At 40.5% G+C, this 26232-nt stretch overlaps 1 pseudogene; it reads left to right on the forward strand.

The window, feature by feature from the left end:
- LOC129026585 (WASP homolog-associated protein with actin, membranes and microtubules-like) lies at positions 1 to 24342 on the forward strand (annotated as a pseudogene).
- The last annotated feature ends 1890 nt before the right edge of the window (positions 24343 to 26232 follow it).

Here is a 26232-nt window from a genome sequence, read left to right on the forward strand (position 1 = left end):
ATGCGACGAGGTCAGGCCCGCGCCCGCCGAGCCCTAGGGCCGCTGCCGCCTACGACCATAGAGGACGAGCAGCCCGACAGCCTGAAGGGCTCGGCGCCGGTCCGGGAGGGCCTCTTCGCCGATCCCGAGAGGCACCGGCTGCGCTTCCTGATGGCTTGGAACGGCGCGGAGGGCAAGTTCGCTGTGACTTGTCACGACCGCCACCGCGCAGCAGCAGCGGCACGAGGGGGCCGGGCTGGGGCTGGAGCCCAAGCCCGAGGCCGCCGTGTCCCCGCCCAGCTGGGCCGGCCGGCTCTCGGCCGCGGGGTTCCGTGGCGCGCGCCGGTAGCTAGCGACGCCGTGGCCGCCTCTGGAACGCGGCTTCCTGCGGCTGCCGCCGGAGCTGGACATGGGAGGCGGGGCCTGGGGTCTGGGGCTCCGGCTGTGGGCGCTGCTCTGGCCGGCGCCCGCGGGCCTCTGCGAGGAGGCGCTGCAGGAGCTTTGCGGGCAGCTGGAGCGCTACCTGGGCGCGGCGGTCCACGGCTGCGGCGGCGCCACCGTGCGCGACGCGCTCTTCCCGGCTAAGGGCCGCGCGGCCGACTGCGAGAGCCCGCGCGAGTTCCGGGAGCGGGGCTTGCGCGCGTGATGGGTCGAGGCGGACGCGCGGCTGCGTCAGGTAAGCGAGTCCGGGCGGCCGGCGTGAGTCCGGGCTTCGGTTACCTGGGACCCTGTGGGAGGCTCCCCCCGCGCCGAGAGCCCTAGCGGACGGGTGACGGGAGGGGCCGGCGGGCGGAGAAGGCCAAGGGTTCCCCGGTGCCCTCACCTGCGCGGGACCGCTGCGGGAAACCGGGGGGTGGGGGGAGCTCCGGGAGGGCCTGCAGAGAGGACAAGCGAAGTTAGAGCCTAGTGTACTTGCAGCTGGGAGCTGGGCTAGGCCCCCAACCTTTGCCCTGAAGATGCAGGCAGAGCAGGATGTTGTAACGGGAAATGCCAGAAATACTGCAAGCAAAACTCAAAACAACCCATCCATGTAGGAAAGAATAACACGGACTACATGTAAACAATTCCAAGTCTGTGTATGAGGGGACGTCGCAAGTGGGATAAAATGGTTTAAAGGAAGAAATGGCTTTTAGGAGATAGGGTGTTTTGTTTTAAGTAATATAGACTTGGTCAAATGGAAAGCCGGTAGAAAGTGAACTTTATTCATGAGTTTAGAATAACCGCATTAGTGCCCTTTTAAGCTGGAAAGAGGTAGTTTGAGAGAGGAATTATTTGAGTGGTAAACTTACTGAACCTAAGGGGACGGGGAAGTACATGTTCATAGAAGGGTTTAGGAGAAAATATGCCTTCTAAATCCACACCCACAGTTTACTATAAGGAGAGCCAGGCTGGAGTCTCGGCTCACTGCTCTTATTAACCTGAATGATATTTTTCTGTGCATTCTTTTGAGGAAGAGGAGGTGAAAAGAAGAATTCAGCCTAAGCTAAATATACAATAAGCTTTCTAAATTAAAATAGTTTTATTAAAGGAGCTTGTTAGTGGGGTCATTTTTGTACTGTGAGCTTTATGTGTAAATGTGTACACACCCACTTAACGTGTTGATTTCACTTTAGAATGTGAGGAAACCACAGGGGAGTTTCAGGCCAGTCAGCTTTTGATCTTCATTTTCACCTTAGGATATGAGGAACCCACACGGGAGTTTCAAAAATGGTATCATTTTGTATCAGACTTGTTTTTTAAACACTTGGTTTCTCACAGAGATAGGCGGTTTCTCCTTAAAATTGAACATTTATATGATGCATTTTACTGTAGTTACTATCAGAAAAGTTAGTTTTCCCAAATTTCAGTTCACTCTGGGGTCCTGTAGCATGAATGTCGTTCATTCTGTTGAGCTAGCTGTTCACATTAGTGTAGTTCACATGTTTATCTGGAACTCAAAAATGAGGGGTTGAGGGGGAAGCTAAAATTCAAAACATGTCCAAATATATAATTTTAATATTTACTTTATATTTAGAATAGAAAAGCAATTGATTCTAGAATTAGACCAATTGCTAGCATTGCTAGGATATATAAAATGAAGCTGAATATTTTAACTCTGGAATTTTTCTGAATAGTTTAAGAAATAAGGCTGAAATGTATCACTTGCCTTAAGTTTACTTTTGCGTGTGTGTTTTAATATTGTTCAGTGAGGCTTTCACTTAAAAAAAACCATAATATTATTACCTGGATAAAAAATACAGCTGAAAGTAGATCACTTTATCCTTAAGCAGAAGGATGGAAATAGAAGAATTTAAGAATGTATTGGTTGAAAAACATCTATATTATTTGATTTTATTTCTCTTCTTGTGGGAGTGAAATAATTTCCAACCAAATCAGTCCACCTAGATTACATACACTGTTCAGTTTGTTTTCTGCCTTGCAGCACAAGCAATAACCAGCAGAGACTGGAACCACAGCTGAGGCTCTGTAAATGAGTTGACTGCTAAGGACTTCATGGGAATATTAACCTGGGGCATTAAGAGAATCAACATGCTAAAGTACTTGGAGACAGCTCTGTGATGTTTTATGAGGTTTTTGTGTGTGTGTGTGTGTTTTTTTTGAGACAGAGTCTTGTACTGTCGCCCAGGCTGGAGTGCAGTGGTGCCATCTCGGCTCACTGCAAGCTCCGTCCCCTGGGTTCACGCCATTCTCCTGCCTCAGCCTCCCCGGTAGCTGGGACTGCAGGCCCCTGCAACCACGCCCGGCTATTTTTTTGTATTGTTAGTATACACAGGGTTTCACTGTGTTAGCCAGGATGGTCTCGTTCTCCTGACCTCGTGATCCGCCTGCTGTGGCCTCCCAAAGTGCTGGGGTTATAGGCATGAGCCACCACGCCTGGCCCTGATGAGCTTTTAAAAAGGAATACAGCCTCACAAAACCTTTACAGTCAGAAAAGTCAAATGAAAAAATATCCACAATCTCAAGTGTTCTTTTGAGTCCTTTTCACTGCATACTTAGTGCATAGTTGAGATTAAATTTTGTACTCTGCCTCTCCATTTAATTATAAAAGTCTCTTTTTTTTTTTTTTGAAACGGAGTTTCATTCTTGTTGCCCAGGCTGGAGTGCAATGGCACTATCTCGGCTCACCGCAACCTCCGCCTCCCGGGTTCAAGCGATTCTGCTGCCTCAGCCTCCCCAGTAGCTGGGATTACAGGCATGCGCCACCACGCCCAACTAATTTTGTATTTTTAGTACAGACAGGGTTTCTCCATGTTGGTCAGGCTGGTCTCGAAGTCCTGACCTCAAGCAATCCACCCGCCTCGGCCTCCCAAAGTGCTGGAATTACAGGCGTGAGCCACGGTGCCTGGCCAAAAGTCTCCATATTATTAAACAATCTTCAGAAGCACAGTGCTGAATGACTATAGTAATAATATTCTGCCATGGATATATCATAATTTATGTAACAATTCTTGTTTTATTGGACATTTTTGATGGAGGATGGTAACATTTTCATATTTAATCAATATTTTAAATTGATGTATTGAAAGTTGAGAACATGAAGGGTTCCTTTGTTTAGTTTTGTTTGTTGGGTATGTATTACACTGTCCTGACTTGAGCTTTATTCACATTTGCTCTCTAGGTTATTCAAGGACACGGAAAAGCCAACACCATGGTAGCATTAATGAAAGTTTACCAAGAGGAAGATGAAGCGTACCAGGAATTGGTTACCGTGGCAACCGTGTTCTTCCAGTACTTATTGCGGCCATTTAGGGCTATGCGAGAAGTTGCAACTTTATGTAAGCTTGATATTTTGGTATTTTTTTTAATTTTTATTTTATCAAATTTACTATTTATCATATATTATTTCTGTATTTACACTTAATGTTCAATCTCTGTACTTTGTTTGGGTTTACTCTTATGTTTATTTACTTATTTATTGATAGAGATGAGGTTTTGCCATGTTGCTCAAGCTGGTCTCTAACTCCTGAGCTCAAGCAGTCTGCCCACCTCGGCCTCCCAAAGCGTAGCATTACAGGTGTAAGCCACTATGCCTAGTTCACCCTTATGTTTAAATATTGAATTTATATTTAAAATTGATAGAAAATGAAGACATTTACATAGGTCAGCTTGATAGCTTAAGATTCCTACAAATTTTAAAGACTTAAATGTTTTTTCTGGCGATGAATTTTTTTTTTTTTTTTTTTTTTTTTTGAGATAGGGTCTCTTTTTGTCAGCCAGGTTAGAGTGCAGTGGCACAATCTTGGCTCACTGCAACCTCCTCCAGGTTCAAGTGACTCTTCTGCCTCAGCCTCCTGAGTAGCTGGGATTACAGGTGTGCACCACCACACCCTGCTAATTTTTGTATTTTTAGTAGAGACGGGGTTTCACCATGTCGGCCAGACTGGTCTTGAACTCCTGACCTCAAGTGAGCCACCCGTCTCAGCCTCCCAAAGTGCTGGGATTACAAGCGTGAGCCACTGCGCCCAGCCTGATGAATTGTTTTTGATGTGATGTTTATTTGCTTCAGCTGTTTTCCTCTAAGGACTCATGCAGATTTCTTAAAATAGGATGAAAATTTAAATAGCAGGACCCTAGATTGTAATTCAGTAACTTAAATTTTAGTAAATACAGTTATTGCTCTTGCTTCATTGAGCCATCAAACAACTTTGTGACACCATTCAGAAAAGGCATTCTTATTCCAGTGTTACAAATGAATCTAGAGTCCAGAGTTGTTAAATAGCTTGCCTTGGGTCTCAACAACGGGAATCAGAAGACACCTAAGAGGTCTCTTGATTTCTGCCCCCTGCACTGGGCCATCTTTCCACATATAATCTCATGACCCCTGCCAGATGATTGTACTATAAAAATAGTGTCACATTTAGGTGAAACTCATGCCACTCTAACCTGTGGATAAAGTTGTTCTGTTCATTATTTTGAAAGTCTATTATTTGGAGAGTCTACTTCTTGCATATATTTTGCTTTCTTCTTCTTTTTTTTTTTTTTTTTTGACATGGAGTTTCGCTCTTGTTGCCCAGGCTGGAGTGCAATGGCATGATCTCAGCTCACTGCAACCTCTGCCTCCTGGATTCAAGTGATTCTCCTGCCTCAGCCTCCTGAGTAGCTGGGATTACAGGCATGTGCCACCATGCCCGGCCCGGCTAATTTTGTATTTTTTTAGTAGAGACGGGGTTTCTTCATGTTGGTCAGGCTGGTCTCGAACTCCTGACCTCAGGTGATCTGCCCGCCTCAGGCTCCCAAAGTGCTGGGATTACAGGCATGAGCCACCGCACCCGGTCTGTATTTTTCCTTTCTTTAAGTAACAGCTGTTTTAAGATACCATTCACAGATTTTATGTATATACGTATATATATATAAAATACATATACGTATATATGTGTATATATAAAATACATATACGTATATATGTGTATATATAAAATACATATACGTATATATGTGTATATATAAAATACATATACGTATATATGTGTATATATAAAATACATATACGTATATATGTGTATATATAAAATACATATACGTATATATGTATATATAAAATACATATACGTATATATGTGTATATAGAAAATACATATATACGTATATATGTGTATATAGAAAATACATATACGTATATACGTATATATAAAATACATATACGTATATATGTATATATATAAAATACATATACGTATATATGTATATATATAAAATATATATAAAAAATGTACAATTCAGTGATTTTTAGTATATTGAAAGTTGCACAATGATCATTACTATGTAATTTCAGGACATTTTCACCCCCAAAAGAAACTCTGTACCCATTAGTCACTCCCAACCCTGGGCAACCACCAGTCTGCTTTCTGTCTCTGTGGATTTCCCTGCTCTGGACATAGCAACAGCATTATTCAATATGTGGTCCTTTCACTCAGCACAGTGTTTGCAAGGCTAATCCATGTTGTAGCAAATATCAGGATTTCATTTCTTTTTATTGCTCAGTAATATTCATTGTATGAATATATTGCATTTTATTCATCAGTTGATGGACATTTGGGTTGTTTCCACTTTCTGGCTATCATGAATAATTCTGCTTTGAATGTTTGTGTGTAAGTTTCTGTGTAGACATATGTTTTCATTGCTCTTGTGTACGTACTGAGAAGTAGGATTGCTGGGTCCTATGATTACTCAATGTTTAACCTTTTGAAAGACTGCCAGATGGTTTTCCAAAGTGGGTGCACCATTTTATACTCCCAAAAGCAGTAAATGAGGGTTCCAATTTGTCCACATTATCACCAACAGTTGTAATTGTGTGTCTCTTTGGTGACAGCCATCCTAGTGGGTGTGAAGTGGTATCTCATTATGGTTTTGATTTGTAATTCCTTGTTGGCTAACTTGTACGTATTTCTTATGCTTTGTAGAAGAAAAATTGCATATTGGATGACATAGCAGTACATGTCTTAGTTCAGGCTGTTATAATAAAGTACCATAGATTAGGGGCTTATAAACAACAAAACTTTTTTTCTCACAGTTCTGGAGGCTGGTTAGTCTAAGATCAAGGTGCTGGCAGATCCAGTGTCTTGTGATGGCCAGTTTTTTAATTTGTAGATGACTGTCTTGCTGTGTCTTCACATGGTGAAGAGCAGAGAGAGAGATCCTGTGTCTCCTCTTCTTTTTATAAGGGCATTCATCCCATTCTTGAGGGTTCCACCCTCATGACCTAATTACCTCCCAAAGGCCCCATCTTCAAATACCATCACACTGGGGATTTAGGCTTCAACATATGCATTTTGGGGGGATCCAAACATTCAGTCCAATACCAGTACATGTTATAAGCATGAATATACAGATACTGTCTTTCAGGTGATTATATTACATATCCCTGAAAGAAATGATAACAACAGCTAACACTTAAGTGCTGTGTTCCAGGCCCTATGCTGAGTGCTTGACAACACAGATGACTCATTTAAACAATTGTGTATTATTATTAATAGAGAGAAGCATAAGTTGACAACATTCCTCTCTAGAAAAAGTTATTCTAGGCATATGAAGTGAAAGTAAGTTTTTTCCCCCCCCTTTATGCCCCAGAGTGTCCTTTTGTCTTCCAGGTGGTGCTCAGCTTAGAGCCTTATTCATATGCAGTAAGGGACTGCTGAATGAATGAAAATTTAATTGAGTAGTAGTGTAGTTAAATTAATCCATGTGACCAATTTCCTTTCAATTTCCTAATGGTTCTATATAACTATTAGCTTTTACTAAGATAATTTTTCCTTCTGTCTGTAGAAGTCCTTGGATGGGGATGACCTAGGTCCTAGAAGGGTAGTTGCCCTGGAGAAAGAAGCTGAGGAATGGACCAGATGGGCTGAAGCAGCTGTCGTCTCTATTCAAGATATCACAGTGAATTATTTTAAGGAGACAGTAAAAGCATTAGCAGGTGATAATCTAAAAAATGCTATATGCAGATACGTGTAATTGATTGTCATTTTATTCAAATACCATTTGAGTCCCTCTTAACGCACTAGGCACTGTGTTTTCTAAGTGGCGAGATTTCAGTGTCAAGCATTAAGAGACATTGTACAGTCTGGTGAAGAGAGAGAAATCTTAATTATCTATTCACTGAAGCACATGGAAAATGGCAGTGACAATAAATGGCACAAAGAAGAGAGACATGGGGCTCTGAGGGTCTGTGAGAGAGAAATTGGGCTTGATCAGGGTGGTCACTGAAGGCCTCTGAGAAGTGGCGCTTGCCCCAATATCTGAAGGGTAAATGGAAGTTGAGAGAATAGAAAAAGTGAGGAGTGTTCCAGGCAGAAGGAATAGCACTGGCAAAGGTCCCCTGGCTTGAGGGAAGTTGGCAAATAGGAGCTTACAGAAAACCTGCGGGGCTGGATCGCAGAGAGTGCAGGACAATGTGGTATGAGGGAAAATGCTGGCAAGACAGGCAGGGATCAGACTGTGCAGGGGCTTGTGGGCTGGGTGAAGGACTCTTTTTCAGTCTTAAATAATTTTTTATAAAAACACCAAGTAGGACACAACTTAATGTCTGTCAGTTTGTTAAGTTATGGTACATTCATAAAAGAGAAAACTACATAGCTATTAAGCATGATTCTTGATGTTTTTTTATGAGTGGCAAGAGTTTCTGATATATTGTGCAGAATCAACAAGATATAAAGCAGAATGATGATCCTGGTTTTTTGGTCAAACTATCCATATGAGCCTGTCTGTCTAGCTAGACATAGAAACGATATGGAAGCAAGTGTGCCAAAATATAAGAAGCAGTTGCCTCAACTAGGTGAGATCATGACTTCTTATTGTCCTTTTAAAAATTGAGTACCTAAAATTTTATATTAATGACCACGTATTATTTTTATAATAATAAAAAAGTTAATAAAACAAAATTTCTTTTAAAAAAGATGTTCTGTAGGTAGTATGGAGGCAATAAAAAAAGGATTAGCTCATGATCAATGTTTCCCTTTTTAATGAGGTGTAATTATATTTTATCTTTATAATCCAACAGTAATGCAGAAAGAAATGGAACAGGATGTGAAGAGATTTGGCCAGGCTGCCTGGGCCACAGCAATTCCCAGGTTGGAAAAACTTAAGCTAATGCTAGCTCAGGAGACTCTGCAACTCATGAGAGCGAAAGAGTTGTTTAAATCACAAAAGAGCTGAAATTCAGGGAAAGGTAAGACGAAGATAAATATAACTTTGTTTTAAAAATACACTTTTATTTTTTTTTATTTTTTTTTTATTTTTTGAGACGGAGTCTCGCTGTTTCGCCTAGGCAGGACTGCAGTGGTGCAATCTCGGCTCATTGCAAGCTCCGCCTCCCGGGTTCACGCCATTCTCCTGCCTCAGCCTCCCGAATAGCTGGGACTACAGGCACCCGCCACCATGCCCGGCTAATTTTTTGTATTTTTAGCAGAGATGGGGTTTCACCGTGTTAGCCAGGATGGTCTCGATCTCCTGACCTCATGATCCGCCCATGTTGGCCTCCCAAAGTGCTGGGATTACAGGCGTGAGCCACCACGCCCAGCCCCACTTTTATGTTTTAAAAATTTTGTATAAATAAAGGATACAAGTGCAGTTTTGTTCCATGGATATATTGTGTAGTGGTGAAGTTTTCACTTTTAGCGTAATCATCACCTATATAATGTAATTGTACCCATTAAATATTTCTCATCCCCCCTCCCACCCACTTACTCTTCTGAGTCTCCAGTGTCTATTATTCCACACTGTCTGTGTATACACACTACTTAGCTCCCACTTATAAGTGAGACCATGTGGTAAAGCACACTTTTATTTTTAGATAGCACTTTTCTTTCCAGGCATCATTAAGGAGCTTCTTTTCTTCACTTATTCCAACACCGTCTTCTATGGAAGGTTAGACATAAAGTTTTCCTTTGGTTAAGATGTTTCAAAATACCATATTGTAGGATTCACTTTATAGTAACACTGAACCCAGTATTGAAGTGGGTACTGTACTTGAAAATCAATCCAGCAATGTTTTCAGTACAGCTTTAAAATAATCAAAGAGATACTTCACTGAAGGATCATAGACACTTTTTTCCTATAATCTTATGACTTTAAAGCAGAAAACACTGTAAACACCTGTCTTAGTTGGCTAAGGCTGCTATAACAAGATTAAATATCACAGATTGGGTGACTTAAACAACGGACATGTATTTCTCACAGTTCTGGAGGCTGGGAAGTCCAACATCAAGGTTCCTGCAGATTCACTGCCTGGTGAGGATCCTCTTCCTGTCTGGTAGACAGCTGCCTTCTTAACTGGGTGCTCATATAGCCTTTTTTCTGTGTGTATGTTTAGAGAGAAAGAAAGTGATCCCTGTCTTTCTCTTCTAATAAGGGCACTAATCCCACGATGGGGGTGCTATCCTTTTGACATAATCTGAACCTAATTACTTCCAAAGGACTCACCTCCAAATAACATCACATTGGGAGTTAGAGTGTCAACATATGATTTTGGGGGGACACCAATAGGCAATACATAATAATACCTCATTGCCATTTATGTTTCTCAAAACCTAAATGTTTTTCTGTGTTTCAAGGGTGAGATAAAGTATTAGCATCACTAGATGAAATGAAAAAATGTTTCTTTCCTATTTGCTCTTTTATATTTAGTACTGAACAAGGAATAGAAAATAGCTAGAATGCTTCTAAAGTTTGTTTTTAATATACTATTTATTTTAACTTATTTTTCTTTTTTCTATGAAAATAAGATGGAAGATCTTCCAGAACAAGAAAAAAATATAAATGTTGTAGATGAATTAGAAATACAATTTTATGAAATTCAGTTAGAACTATATGAAATTAAATTTGAGATATTAAAAAACGAAGAAATACTGCTTACTACACAGTTGGACTTTCTTAAAAGACTTATAAAAGGTAAAGTTTATATTTAAGTATATAGATTACAATGTTTATAAATTTAAGGAAATACAGACCATATTGTCAATTACTTTTTGTAAACTGTAACATCTGAAAATTTCCTAAAGTTTTCCTTCAGTGGTTTATTATTCAAATAATATATTCATTGTTAGCACATAGCAAAACAAAGAAAGAAAAATGATTATTATCCCAATCCCATCATCTAGAGATGCTTAATGGTTGGCTGGGCACAGTGGCTCACGCCTATAATCCCAGCACTTTGGGAGGCCTAGGCGGGCAGATCACTTGAGGTCAGGAGTTCAAGACCAGCTTGACCAACGTGGTGAAACCCTGTCTCTACTAAAAATACAAAAATTAGCAGGGCGTGGTGGTGGGCGCCTGTAATCCCAGCTACCTGGGAGGCTGAGGCAGGAGAATCGCTTGAACCTGGGAGGTCGAGATTGCAGTGAGCTGAGATGGCAGACTCTGTCTCAAAAAAAAAAAGAAAAAAGACACTCCCATCAGCAGAATATGAGTGTGTATGTTTCCCAGACTCATACCATTCTTTTGCATTTTTGCTTACTTGACAGAGAAAATGGCAATCTTCCAATTTTCATTTATTTAATTATGAGTGAATATTGAACAAAATTTTGTATGTTTACAAGCCATTTGTACTTATTTTATGAAATGCCTATTCATAGTCTTTGTCCGTTTTTCTTTAGAATATTTCCTTTCGACATTAAGAATAATATCCTCTATTGTCTGTCATGTATTGCAAATAATCTCTCCTTGTCATTTGCGTTTTCTTGCCTTTCAGAAATATTTAATTTTTATGAAGTCGTGTTTATCGATTTTTTCCCCTATGGCTTTTGCTTTTAGTATTATGTCTGGCAATAGTCTCCTATCCCAAAATTATGTCAATATATACTTATGTTTTCTTTCAGTATGTTTATGATGTTACTTTTTAAAACATTTAATTCTTTAGTCCAGGTGGAATTTATTTTGATTGTGGTAGGAACTGAAACTTTCACTCAAATTGTTAAGCAGTCCCAATCACTGATTTTAAAAACATTTTCCCTAAATGTTTAACATTTCTCCAGTTAAACATTAGATTGACTTTGGTCTGTTTCTAAGTTGTTCTCCTCCATTGGTTCGTGAGTGGCTTCTGCTGCTGGCTCCATACTGTTCTCATGACTGTCTTGGAGGCACATTTTAGGGTCTGGTAAGGCAAGTACCCTCCCATTACTTCACAAGTTTTCTGACTATTTTCACTCCTTTATTCTTCCAGATGAAATTCAGAATCAAGTTCAAAACAAAAACTCGTTGGAATTTTGACTGTGATTTTGCTTCAAATTAGAGATTACTTTGGGGAGAATAGTGGTCTTTGCAATTTTGAATCTTCCTACCCAAGAACATGGTATGTCTCTCTCCATTTATTTAAATCTTTTTTCCTAAAGTTCCTCCGAGTTTAATAAATTTCTTCACATAGATCCTGAACTTTTAGTTTAATCCTGAGTATTCAGAATTTTTTTCAGTAGTTTCAGGTTATAAGCATTTTACATATTTAGGAAAAAAATTACATTAAAAAAAGAAGTTAATCTGGAAGGATGCATGCCAAATTGTTCATAATGTTTTTCCTCTGAGAATGACTCAGAAGGTTTGGGGAAGAAGCAATAGAATTTCACTGTTTATTTAATGTACTTCGGGAGGGTTTGAATTTGTTACAGTAAGCATGACTTTTAAAAAATCAATATGAAATCAAGATTAAATATCACTAAGGCATCTTAATAATATATTGTTGATAGAATATAAGTTGCCTTTCTGGAGGGCATTGTGGCAATGGGTATCAAGATCCTTAAATACTTATCTGCTAAGGAAGTGATAAAAAGTGTACACAAAGATTTATACAGAGATGTTCATCACAGTGAAATGAAGAATGGAACATTGGAACAGCCTAACAACATGGATTGCTTAAATTAGAGAATACTATGCTGCCATTAAAATTTATCTTTTTTAATTTTTTTTTATTTTTGGAGATGGAGTCTTGCTCTGTTGCCCAGGCTGGAGTGCAGTGGCACGATCTCGGCTCACTGCAACTTCTGCCTCCCAGGTTCATGCTGTTCTCCTGCCTCAGCCTCCTGAGTAGCTGGGATTATAGGCACATGCCACTGTGCCCAACTGGTTTTTGTATTTTTAGTAGAGACGGGGTTTTGCCATGTTGGCCAGGCTGGTCTTGAACTTCTGACCTCAGGTGTGCCACCTGCCTTGGCCTCCCAAAGTGCTGGGATTACAGGTGTGAGCCACCGCACCTGGCCTAAAAATTTATTTCCATCCCATGGAAAATGTTCTTTTAGAACTCCATTGATATGTGTAGCTATGTAAGTAGTATGTGTATGTGTGTGTGTGTGTGTGTGTGTATATACGTATGTCTATACAGGTATGTATACATGCATATACTACTTACAGGTATATGCACACATGCTACTTACATACATGTGTATAGTCATGTATATATACATGTGTATATGTATATTACATTTATACACATACATTTTTTATATGTTAATAGCGATTCTCAGTGGTGGGATTACAAGTGATCTTTATTTTCCTTACATTTAAAAAAATTCAGTGCAGTTTTACAAATAATAAAATATGTTTTAAACAATCATTAATACATTTTTGGAAAAACAGGATGAAGTTGTCTATTATGATCCATGTGAAAGTCCAGAGGAACTTAGTCATTGACTGTGGTGGGGCTGTAGGACGATAAGAATTCGGAAGTGAAAGAACTCAGAAGGCAGTGCCAGCAGCTGGAGTCTATTAAACCAGGCAGGATCTGTGTCAAAAGAGCTTCTCTCCAGAGTAGAAAGGTAGGTACGCTCAGAGCGGCTTTCTTTTCTTTTCTCTTCCAGAGATTTATTCTTGTATGAAGGATAAAGAGGTATTGAAATAAGGTTTTTACCCACACAGTGATTAATTTTTTGTGTGCTTATGCACTTATCCATGGCTATAGTTAAAATGATTTTAAATATTTTTCTTAAAAATATTATTTTTTTCTTTTGGGTTTTAAGCATTTAGCAGATCTCAAGGTTTTAATTTATTCATTCAACAACTATTTGTTGAATGCCCACTGCATACACAGGCACTTTATTTTTATTTTTTTGAGACAGAGTCTTGCTCTGTCACCCAGGCTGGAGTGCGGAGGCACGATCTTGGCTCACTACAACTTCCGCCTCCTAGGTTCAAGTGATTCTCATGCGTTAGCCTGCCAAGTAGCTGGGTTTACAGGCACGTGCCACCACGCCCAGCTAATTTTTGTATATTTTGTAGAGACGGGGTTTCGCCATGTTGGCTAGGCTGGTCTTGAACTCCTGACCTCAAGTGATCTGCCCACTTGGCCTCGCAAAGTCCTGGGATTGCAGGTATGAGCCACCGCCCCTGGACCGTGGGTACTTTAAAAACTACAATAGGTAGAAACTCTATTTCTAATAACCAACTATAACAATTCTAAATATATTTTACTGTAAATTATTGAGTACACAAAACAATTACAGATAATATTCAGCTCACCTCAGATCTTGTATTTGGTGATTTTTTTCTTAATTTTTAAAAATCCATGAATACATAAAAAGATAACACTAAGAAATTTGTTTCCGACAGAAAAGGAAGCTTCTATATATCATTTTTATACAGACTTTTATATGTATTTACTCATATTTACTATACTTTTCTCCCTTTTTTTTGTTTTGAGACGGAGTCTTGCCCTGTCTCCCAGGCTGGAGTGCAGTGGCGCAATCTTGGCTCACTGCAACCTCTGCCTCCCCAGGTTCAAGCGAGTCTGCTGCCTTAGCCTCCTGCGTAGCTGGGATTACAGGCGCCTGCCACCACGCCTGGCTAATTTTTGTATTTTTAGTAGAGATGGGGTTTCACCATGTTGGTCAGACTTGTCTTGAATTCCTGACCTCAAGCAATCCACCTGCCTCAGCCTCCCAGAGTGCTGGGATTACAGGCATGAGCCACTGTGCCCAGCCTACTATACTTTTCTTGTTAGAATTAAGAAAACGTGAAAATTGTGACTTTTGTAGCTTACAAAAATGTTGATTACTCTTCTATGTAAATACGAATACTTAAAAAAAAACTTGTCTAGGTGCTGTGGCTTATGCCTGTAATCCCAGCACTTTGGGAGGTTGCGGTGGGAGAATCACTTAAGGCCAGAAGTTCGAGACCAGGGACAACACAGTGAGACCTCATCTCTGTGATGCGCACCTATAGTCCCAGCTACTCAAGAGGCTGAGGCAGGAGGATCGCTTGAGGCCAGGAGGTTGAGGCTTCAGTGAGCTGTGATTGTACCACTGCACTCTAGCTGGGGTGATAGAACAAGACCCTGTCTCTAATAAAAAATAAAAATAAAAAATTTTGTTAGAAGAATATATTCTTTGCATGTTCGTGTTTAAGAATTGTACTTCTGAATTTAGGAACGGTTATTCAGAGGATTTGAAGATCTACAGGCGTTTGCCCTTTGCTCCACATTTCAGAAAACCCATGAGCCCCAAGAGGAGTCTCCTTTGGCACTCCCATGGTGCTGTGGATGAACAGATACCTCCACCTCCTTGGCAGTGTTATATGTATATGTATATGTATATAAAATGCTCCTGTGCCTTCTCTTATCCAGACTTGGAGCATTAACCTTCACTCTCAAGATATAATCACTCCCCTTACCCCATTTAGAGGAGCTCTTTCCACTGATTCTGGAAATGTTGGAATTTGGAAGGCACTCGGTTCATAGAATGGTAGTTGAGGTGAGCTCTTAACTTGGGTTCAGATCACAGCCTGGCCACTTAGGTAGCCATGTGACATTAGGCAAACTACTTAAATCTCTTTTCGGCTCACAGTTTTCTCCTCTGTTAAAAGACGATGACAGACCGGGCACGGCACCCATAATCCCAGCTATTCAGGAGGCTGAGGCAAGAGAATCGCTTGAACCCAGGAGGCGGAGGTTGCAGTGAGCCAAGATCACGCCATTGCACTCCTCCAGCCTGGGCAACAAGAGCAAAACTCAGTCTCAAAAGAAAAAAAAAAAAATAGTGGTAATAATACAAATTTCATGTGAAGATAAAGTATCATAAGGCATGAAAAGTACTTGTCATTGAAGCTAAAACCTACTCAATAAATGTTAGTATTATCTGTGAGTATTACTGTATTATTTTTTACATAGATTAAGGATTTTATGTACATATAGCATATTATATATTGGTATAGTGAGTGGTTAAGCACAGGTGAAACAGTGGTAACAATTTTTCAGGTTTTTTTAGATTGCTCTGTGTTTGTAGGTATGCTTGGAAATGTAATTAGTATTTATAATGTTATGGGGAAATGTGTTTAAAACAATCACATTAAAACATTGTTGGGACACATCCCATTTAAGAATGGGGGCTGCCTGTATGTCCTCTCATGGTTGGAGGATTGTTTTCATCTCTTAAAGCACTCTGCTGGGAACAAATTATTTCCATAAGCAGCCAGGCAACTCTCATCATAGACTCTGAAGGAGACAGTACCATTGGGCCGCGCCAGAACTAATATTAATGAATGCCTTACCCTATGCCCAAATGCAGTGCTTTCTTCTTTTAACCTTTTATGCTATACCAGGGTAATATTAAAAACCATGTAGGTGATTTGTATTATTCCACCAGGATCAGTGCAAAGAAAATCATCGGCTCAGATTGCAACAGGCTGAAGAAAGCATAAGATATTCTCGTCAGCATCACAGTATTCAGATGGTGAGTGTCCTCTGAAGGAAAATGTTTTGTTTGTGTAGCATGACATGCAGGCCTAGACTTGTGGAAACTGGAGTTGCATTGCCCTGGACCTGCAGCTGTCAGCCATCTTGCCTCCAGGTCTGCAGTCTGGGCGCAGCCTTGGGGTGGTAATGTTGGGGTACAGCCTCTTTCTTTGTCAAGACATTTTTATTGTATGCCAAGACATTTTTTGTAATGTTGAGCAATTTACAAATATACATTTGTTTAAATACAGAAAAGAGACAAGATAAAAAGGAGCAAAAGAAAAAAGAATGGATCAACCAAGAACGTCAAACACTCCAACGATTGAGAGCATTTAAAGAGGTAAGTTCTATAAACCATCACCTCATCTACACTTCTGGGGAAATAAATGAAGACTGCTCTAAAGAGGAAAGGATAAAGTATTAAGAACAGGTCATTCAGAACAAGAAACATTTAAAAATAACATTATTTCTGGTATATCAATAAAAAGCAACAACAAAAATAGAATATCAGTGATTCAAAACCCATGACATAAAATAACTGCTGTTTTTGACATCACAACACACTTGGGTTCCTGCTCTGCACTCCTCACTGAGTAGTCCTAACTGGCACTGGTGGTTTAGATTGGCAGGGAAAACTGAAAACTGTTCAACTCCCTTGACTTTAGCTGGCATTTCCTCTCATTTGTAATAAACAGTTCTTTAAAATGTTATCCAGGCAGCATTGTGATATAAGTGTAGTGAAAGTGCCCAGTTAAAAGTAAAATGTGGTTTTTTTTTTAATATCTACAACTTTCTTTTTTTTTTTTTTTTAAAGTATATACTTAAGAGGGTAATGTTATTTTTTTATGTCCTCTGTTCCAGGCCTACATTTGTATTTCCTCCACAAATGATCCTGAGTCTGTAATTTTTGTTCTATTTGACTTTATTATTAGAGATAAATTCGTTTAATTAAAAAAAGCTGCTATGAAGATTCAAAAAATAATTTTTTGCTTTTATTTTTAATTGACACATAATTGTACATATTTATGAGGTATAGTGTGATATTTTGATACAGGTATATAATGTGGAATGATCAAATCAGGATAATTAGCATATCTATCACCTCAAACATTTATCTAAAGGTAAATAGGTTTTTTAAAATAATGTAAATAGGGAGTCCGGCACGGTGGCTCACGCCTATAATTCCAGCACTTTGAGAGGCTGAGGCAGGCGGATTGCTTGAGACCATGAATTTGAGACCAGACTGGGCAACATGGTGAAACCCGAGCTCTCCTAAAAATACAAAAATTAGCCGGGCATGGTGGTGCATGCCTGTAGTCCCAGCTACTTGGGAGGCTAAGGCACAAGAATCACTTGAGCCTGGGAGGCAGAGGTTGCAGTGAGCTAAGCTTGCGCCACTGCCCTCCAGCCTGAACAACAGAGTGAGACTCTTCTGCCTCAAAAAAAAAAAAAAAAGTAAATAGGGGCTTATTAAAGAATATCATTGAATTTACCGACTATAAAACATAGACCTGCTTTCATTCCCCAGCCTCTTCACAAAGACCCAAGTTTATTGTAGCCCCAAAAAAGGAAACAACCCACTTTATCCCAGAAAAGATTCTGGAATAGGTATCAGATGCCTTCCATATACCAGGCACCATGCTATGCACTTCACATTCACTCTTAGTTCTTGAAACAGCCTTGTGAGATAGTTTCATCACCACTTTACAAATGAGTAACCAAGGTTCAGAATGGTTGGTTGCACAACTTAGTTCAAGGTTAAACAGGCATTGAAGCCAGGTCTTACTCCAGAGCCAGACATGGCTTCTCAGCGTAGGCAACACATCCAGATTCCCTGGAGAGCTTCTTCTAAGTACTAAGGCCCAGCCCCACCCACAGAAATTCTGATGGTCTGGGTGTGAACTGCAGCGGGAAGCATGAATTGAAGGAGCTGCATGAATACCAGATGAACGCAGAGCCAGTGAGGTGGAGAGGAACTGGCGGGTTGCCGTCACAAAGAGAGTTTCGATGAACAGAATGGAGTCAGTGTGGAGGAAGGGATCCAAGGGCAGCCAGCCCGTCTCCTCAGCTGTCACTCAGATCAAGGAATTGTTTGGCAGTACAGAAGATTACTTTTTCATGTGTGGGTGATACGAAAATGGGAGGGGTAGGCAGATTTAAGATGACAGAATCAGGCCTCCTAACCTCCCAGTGAAACTGGAACAATTAGTTAAATGCTAACAAGTTCACCCAAAATTTGGATAAATTACTGGTTTTCTAGTGCAGAAAAGCCCATGTGGAGCTATGCACTTGCATGGGGTGATAGGAAAGTCTGTGTGGCTTAAGTTTTGGGTAAAAGAATTTGAGAATTCAATTTCCTTCAGCTTAATGAGCCATCTGTGTGATGAAAGCTCATGGGCTTTTGGGATGTATGGACAGCAGCATCCTGTGTAGAATAAGGGAGTTCTGTGTTTACCAAGAAATGCCACCCTTGAAGGGGACATAGCCAGTTTGAGCACATTTAGAAGGGAGGAAGTAGGAGAGGGAGAAAACTAGAAATAAAATCTTGTGATACATGATATCTGTTGAGATCAAGGAAGTTCTTTGAATATCTGAAGGGCTGCACGAGGTAAAGGATTTAATTTATCGTGGGTGGACAGACTGCCTGTGTAATATAAGGCAGAACTTGGCCAGGCACCGTGGCTCACGTCTGTAATCCCAGCACTTTGGGAAGCTGAGGCAGGCAGATTGCTTGAACCCAGGAGTTTGAGACCAGCCTGGGCAACAAAGCGAGACCCCGTCTCTGCAAAAAAAACAAAGGCAAACTTAATAGTTCAGAGTCACAGTGACATGCTGCAGCCGGGATGCCACAGAGGGCATCCTTGAGTGGTTCAGGGAACCCCAACATCAGGGATGACCTGATCAGTTGGATGGAGATCAGCTGGATGACCACTGCAGTTTAGCCCTCTGGCCCAGTTTCTGGGATTCTAATTCTGCTGGCATGCTCTCTGACAGAAGGCTGCAGGACGGCAGCTGCATGGCTGTGTCTGCATCGGGGAAGTTTGGGGGCTTGTTGCCATGACATTGCTATTTGTCCTGAAAGGAGCAGAATGTGAGGGAAATGGAAATAGTCCTTGAGTTAATCATGGATTGCATGGTGTGTGTGTGTGTGTGTGTGTGTGTGTGTGTGTGTGTGTGTGTGTGTTTAGGTTTGCATTAATAGGATCATATTGAATGCATCCTTTGCCAGTGTCTTTAACTTAGGTTTTTGAGATATATTCATGTTAATATGTATAGAGCTAGTTCATCTTAATGAGTTCATAGTATTACATTTTATGTTTTATTGGCTAATCAGCGCCTTCTTTAGGGACCTCCTCTCAAGATTAGCTCTTTGTAGGGCTAGGTTTTTCTTTATCAAATGAATACCTGAAAGACCAGAACTTTTTCAATTTACATTTTTTAAATTATGAAATTAACTCTAAGCCTAAAAGTTAGAGAAAATAAATATCCACAGGCTCTGTAATAGCTGCCACTCAGATGTCCACTGTGCTGGCATTTTTCATAGAACTTTTCTCATTTTTAATTGTAATACATACTATTTTATATCTGGTTTTCATTGAACACTGACTGTATCATCTGATTTTTTCAGGTGTTTCAGGGGTTGTACTATTTATGACTTTTTATGACTACTTAATATTTTGAATAGATTTGTCATTTTTTCAACTAATATCCTATTATTCATATTTTAGCACTTCTGATTTTCCATACTAAAATTGATGACTATTTTCCTCTATACATATGCTTTCGTGTCTTCATTTTACTACAGAGAAGGTAATACTTGATCAGAGGATATAAATGCTTATCGTTTAGCCCATGAGAAATGGACTCGGTAGCGAGGATGGCTGTGCAAACAGGAAGGAGCCACTTTGTGGATTAGACCATCCGTGCATAGAAACGCATGTGTTTATAGATTTCTAGAAAGTTGCAGCATTTTGAGGGTTTGCACTTGTGGCAGATTCCTCACCATGGTTTTTCATTTTCAGAAATGCCTAGCTCAATCTGTCTGAAACACCTCTGGCTCAGAATCTGTGGCTCCAAACCTGCCAGGTGACCTTTCCCAGCAGACGTGCTTGCCAGCTTCCCAGGTGGTGTCAGTGATTCACCCGTCCTCTAGGAAAACTAGAGGTGTTCCCCTATCGGAAGCTGGTAAAGTGATAAGCCCCAAGTGTCGACTGTCATGGAAATATCCCTGTCCAGCTTTTTGTTCCAGTTGGTGATCAAACACATTCCAAATCCAGTGAGGAACTGTCACTGCCACCACCTCCTCCTCCACCACCACCACCACCCCAACCCCTCCTCTGCCTGCTCTGTCCTCATCCTCTCAAGCTGCAACTCATCAGAACTTAGGCTTCTGGACTCCAGTGAAAGATGACCAGCCACTTCCTCTAGTGTGCGAATCACCTGCTGAGAGACCACGTGACTCCTTGGTAAGTTTTCCATGTCCAGGATCTATGGATGAAGCGTTGGCCTCCTTGAGGCACGGCAGAGCTCCTCTCCAGAAGGTGGAAGTGCTGGTGGTGTGTCCTCCCCGTGCCTCAGTCAATGAGCACATTCTGGCTGCCATAAGGCAAGGGGTCAAACTGAAGAAAGTTCACCCTGATATTGGCCCAAAACCCAGCAGCAAACCAACCAGCAACAGATGCAACAGTGATCTTGAGAGGAGAATCAGGGCCGCACTCCAGAGGATCAAGAGGGTGTCTGCTGACTCAGGAGGACAGCGACGAGCAGGACCCTGGCCAGTGGGACTGTTAGGCTCAAGTTTGACAAAGGCATCCACCACTGTAGGCTTGAATAAAGTGGGTGAGGCTAAGACCTATTGAAAAGCACACTAACAGGGTGCTGGTAGTTGGGCCACATAACATTCCGGAAGATCAGCAGGGCCTTTTGTGGGATGCTGCAGCATTTTTTTTTTTTTTTTTTTTTTTGAGAGATGGAGTCTCGCTCTGTCGCCCAGGCTGGAGTGCAGTGGTGCAATCTTGGCTCACTGCAAGCTCCACCTCCCGGGTTCATGCCATTCTCCTGCCTTAGCCTCTCGAGTGGCTGGAACTACGGGCACCCGCCACCATGCACAGCTAATTTTTTGTATTTTTTAGTAGAGACGGGGTTTCACCATGTTAGCCAGGGTGGTCTCAATCTCCTGACCTCATGATCCACCTGCCTCGGCCTCCCAAAGTGCTGGGATTACAGGCGTGAGCAACTGCACCCGGGCTTTTTTTTTTTTTTTTTTTTGAGGTGGAGTCTCACTCTGTTGCCCAGGCTGGAGTGCAGTGGCATGATCTTGGCTCGCTGCAACCTCCACCTCCCGGGTTCAAGCAATTCTCTGCCTCAGCCTCCCAAGTAGTTGGGATTACAGGCACGTGCCACCACATCCACCTAATTTTTGTATATTTAGTAGAGACTGGGTTTCACCGTGTTGGCCAAGCTGGTCTTGAACTCCTGACCTCATGATCCACCTGCTTTGGCCTCCCAGGGTGTTGGGATTGCAGGTGTGAGCCACCGTGCCTGGCTGATGCTGCAGCTTTTATGTGACGCGGTGACTCTTAAAACTGGGGAGGGAAGTAGACATGAGAGTTTCATACACCACCCCATACGTGGGATGTCAAGACCCATCGGATGTGTCGCTGGCCTAACAGAAGAGCACTTATTTCTCACCATGGGTGATCTAGAATTGTTCCCTGATTCTGAAAGAAGTTTGCTCTACTCTGGTAAGCAGCACTATTAGACTACTGACTGTGGCCTCCTGTGCATATGGAATAGTGATTTCTCAGATTTATAGGTTTGAATGTGAATGTTATCAATAATCAGAATAAATTGCTTATATTCAGGAAAAAAATACCAATTGTGCACATATTTTTATAAAATTATACATAAACACTTTATTTTTATGTCATTCTAAATAATTTTTTGTATGTTTCTATTTCCAAATGTTTGGTAATAGATAGAAATATGATTGATTTTATTTATTGAGTTTGTGTATAACCACGTTACTAAACTCACATATTGAGCATTTTAATAGGTTATTTTGAATAGTTTTACATAGACTGTTAAGTTGTCTGAAAATAGAAACAGGTTTAATTCTTCCTTTCTGATGTGGATGTTACTGATTTTTTTCCCTACATTACTGATCTGGCTAGCACTGTCAGTATAAAGTTGAATATAAGTGGTAAAAGAGCTGACTTCTTGCCTTGGACCCAGTTTTTAAATCAGTCGGAGAGTCACCATTAAGTGTAATTTAGTGGTAGTTTTGGTTTTTTGTTTGTTTGTTTGTTTTGTAGATGGCCTCTATCAGGTTAAGTTCCCTTTTCTCATTTTGCTGAGAGTTTTTATAAAGAATAGCTATTGAATTTTGTCAAATGCTTTTGCTGCATCTGCTGATATGATACATTTATTCTTCATCTACCTAATGTTGCAATTTATATCTGTTGAGCTTTGAATGTTGAACCAGGCTTGCATTCATGGTATAAATCACTTGTTTGTAAAGTATTGTTTTTAAATATTGCTAGATTTGATATCTTAGTATTGTATTTTTATATTTGTCTTCATGTGTTTTTCTTTTCTCATAAGTGTCTGTACCCCCTTTTTTTTTCTTTAAAGAGAAATGATGAGAAAGATTGTCTCTCTTGAAGTTCTCAGTGCCTGTGCATTGCTGCCACTACACAACTAGTATCATGACAACAGCTTCAGAACCAGAGCTGGCTTCCAGGCAAGGCTGGGTGGGGAAGAAAGAGAAAAACAAAAGAATTATTTCGCTTTGCCGAGACCCTAACCTAGTGGTGCTAGAGGAATTAAAGACATACACACAGAAATATAGAGGTGTGAAGTGGGAAATCAGGGCTCTCACAGCCTTCAGAGCTCAGCCCCGAACAGAGATTTACCCACGTATTTATTAACAGCAAGCCAGTCATTAGCATTGTTTATATAGATATTAAATTAACTAAAAGTATCCCTTACGGAAACAAAGGGATGGGCCGAATTAAAGGAATAGGTTGGGCTAGTTAACTGCAGCAGGAGCACGTCTTTAAGGCACAGATCGCTCATGCTATTGTGTGTGGCTTAAGAATGCCTTTAAGCGGTTTTCCACCCCGGGCGGGCCAGGTGTTCCTTGCCTTCATTCCCGTAAACTCACAACCTTCCAGCGTGGGTGTTAGGGCCATTATGAACATGTTACAGTGCTGCAGAGATTTTGTTTATGGCCAGATTTTGGGGGGCTTGCTCCCAGCATTCTACATATGCTCCATTTTACAGAGGCTTCATTCTTGGTTCTCTAGCTAAAAAGAGTAGAAATTTTGCACACCTGGGTTAGAAAAAAAAAATAGCCATTAAACCCACCCCTGTTACAGGTCACTATTGGTATTTTGATTTTGCTTTCAATCCATCTGTTATTGTTTACTTTTAAGAGTTCTTGGTAGTTGCTTTTTATGTCCAGAGTTTTAATTTCAATCAGAAGGAAAATAGGCCTTGGTGAGCATGCTTTGTCTTGGCTGGTGCCAGAAGTCTATACTCAAATATTTTTAAAATAATTTTTAGTTGAATAACAAGTTAGACCTGTGCTTAGCTTTCTCATTGTTTTCCTAAAAATAGAAAAGGTTTTAAATACTTTAACCACGAAATAATTTAAAGCAGGTTTAAAATAAACGCCTTCGTTTTGCCTATTGTATTACTCTGTTCTCACACTGCTAATAAAGACATACCCAAGACTGGTAATTTACAAAGTAAAGAGGTTTAATTGACTCACAGTTCCACATGGCTGGGGAGGCCTCCCAATCATGGCAGAAGGTGAATGAGGAGCAAAGTCACATCTTACATGGTCGCAGGCAAGAGAGAGCATGTGTGCAGGGGAATTCCCCTTTATAAAACCGTCCGATCTCATGAGACATTCACTCTCATGGGAACAGCATCAGAAAGACTCACCTCCATGAGTCAGTTACCTCCCACTGTGTCCCTGCCACAACATGTGGGAATTGTGGGAGCTAAAAATCAAGATGAGACACAGTCAAACCATATCTCCTATATACATTCACACTAGCGTTTTAGTTTTAGAACTAGTTCTATGTTACTATCTGAATTAATTTTTCCACAATTTTGTAAGGAAAAATAATGCCTTCTTTGAATTTCATGTGTAAATGATATTTTTAGTTTTGTGTCATTTTGTCCAATAAATTCTGAAAATCTTTGTATTGACAGTGTGTATCTCTGCACAACCATCTATGTATAAGAGCGCTCAGTAAAAAGAATAAAGAGGAAAAAGCACTGGATCTATATTTATACAAAACAAGCCACCAGCAGAGCCCACTGGGAGTGGTCATGATATAATCAGGAGTGTATATTCACAGGTTGTAGATCTGCATATCAGAAGAGGGTTTGCAGATAGCAGATTCTAGAAAAGTTGTCTAATCAGACGGTAAATGCAGGTGTCGAAGCACTGAACAAAAATAAGCTGCTTTAATTATTTATAAGAGGGAAGTACAAGTCATTATTCCATCTGCTAATTTACCGCCTGTAAGATACCCTTTAAAAGCAGCAGTAAGTAAACTCCTCATAAAAGTTAGACTCTATGACAAATCCACTGCCTTTCTTCTTTTGCAGCAGGGCCTTTCTTTTTAATGACTATTTTTTGTTTTTGGAGATGAAGTCTCTGTCACCCAGGCTGGAATTCAGTGGCATGACTGATCACTGCAGCCTGGTCCTCCAGCTCACGTAATCCTCCTGCTTCAGCCTCCTGAGTAGCTGGGACTACAGGTGTGTGCCACCATGCCTGGCTTTTAAAAAAAAAAATTTTGTAGAGATGGTGTCTCACTATGTTGCCCAAGCTGACAAGCACTTCTGCCCAAAGTGCTAGGATTATAGGTGTGAGCCCCCATGCCCAGGCTAGTGACTATTTTTGAAAAAAGAAACACATTACCCTCCCTTGTTAATCACTTATGTACAAAAATGCATGTTTTGCTGTTGATCTGTTTTAACTAACTCTTTCTACATAAATAACACATTTGTACATGTATATGTGCAGATATATTTATAATGTTAAAATTGTGTTTAAGTGATGTTTACTAAACAGGATAAAATTTTGTTTGGAAAATTGAGATGTGAAATTTTATCTAGTTAATCTATAGTCCTTTCCCTTATGGTGTCCAGCTCTATGCAGGCTCTGCCTCACTCCAGATTATGTAACTATCAATTCATATTCAAATGAATTTGAAATTTAGCTTTCAACGTTTGCCTTTTCAATTCATCTTGAAATTATTGTGGTAATATTATTTCCTATCCACTAGCATACTTTTTAATCCCAACAGTAATGTTTCTGAAAAGACCACTAGTTCTTCTGTTGAGCAGTTACTGATACCTTGTCATTCAAGAGGAGGATAGAGATGCCCACAGCCCCTCTCCTTCAACCACATATGTCCAAGTAAAACTAGTATTTCTTCCTTTTAAAAATAGACATAATTATTTTCCATATTATTGAATACATTTCTGTTGTAACCTCAGTTCTACTCTTCAGAATCCTTTGTTCGATTTTCTTGTAGTTGATTTGATGATCCCACTCACACTTTCCTACCAGTTGTTCCAGAGACAATGGGCTTAGTCACACGGTGGGGAGACACGTTTGTGGGGGTTGGGTGGAAGTTCTGGTTCAGGTCTGCATCTCTGTTCACCATCATTTATGATGATGCTGTAACTCACATCTGCTCTTTGATGAGAAGTCACACAAGTAATTGCTAAATTAACCCGTCAAATCTAACTATCGTTCAGCTATGTCTCACTGAGCCTTTTCTGGACAAATCATGTTCTCAAGAATATTTATGTGACTTTATCCTTTGGGCAAAGGCTATAGGCAACGGAAGTGATAGGGGAAGTATGACCCACATAGCTGTTTCCATATGCAACTTTTCAATCTTCTTGATTTCTGCTTCTCTTCCCAGTTCTTATCACCCATAGTGATTTTTGGAAAAACTGCCACTACGTTGGCATTGTGAGTACTCAGAGTGGTGGGTCTCTTCTCCTTAGCTAGACTGTCAGGACAATTCTATTCACTTTCAGACTTCCAAAGGTCATCACATCTTCTTAGTGCC

Source organism: Pongo pygmaeus, chromosome 16, assembly GCF_028885625.2.
Source record: "Pongo pygmaeus isolate AG05252 chromosome 16, NHGRI_mPonPyg2-v2.0_pri, whole genome shotgun sequence".
Lineage (NCBI taxonomy): Eukaryota > Metazoa > Chordata > Mammalia > Primates > Hominidae > Pongo > Pongo pygmaeus.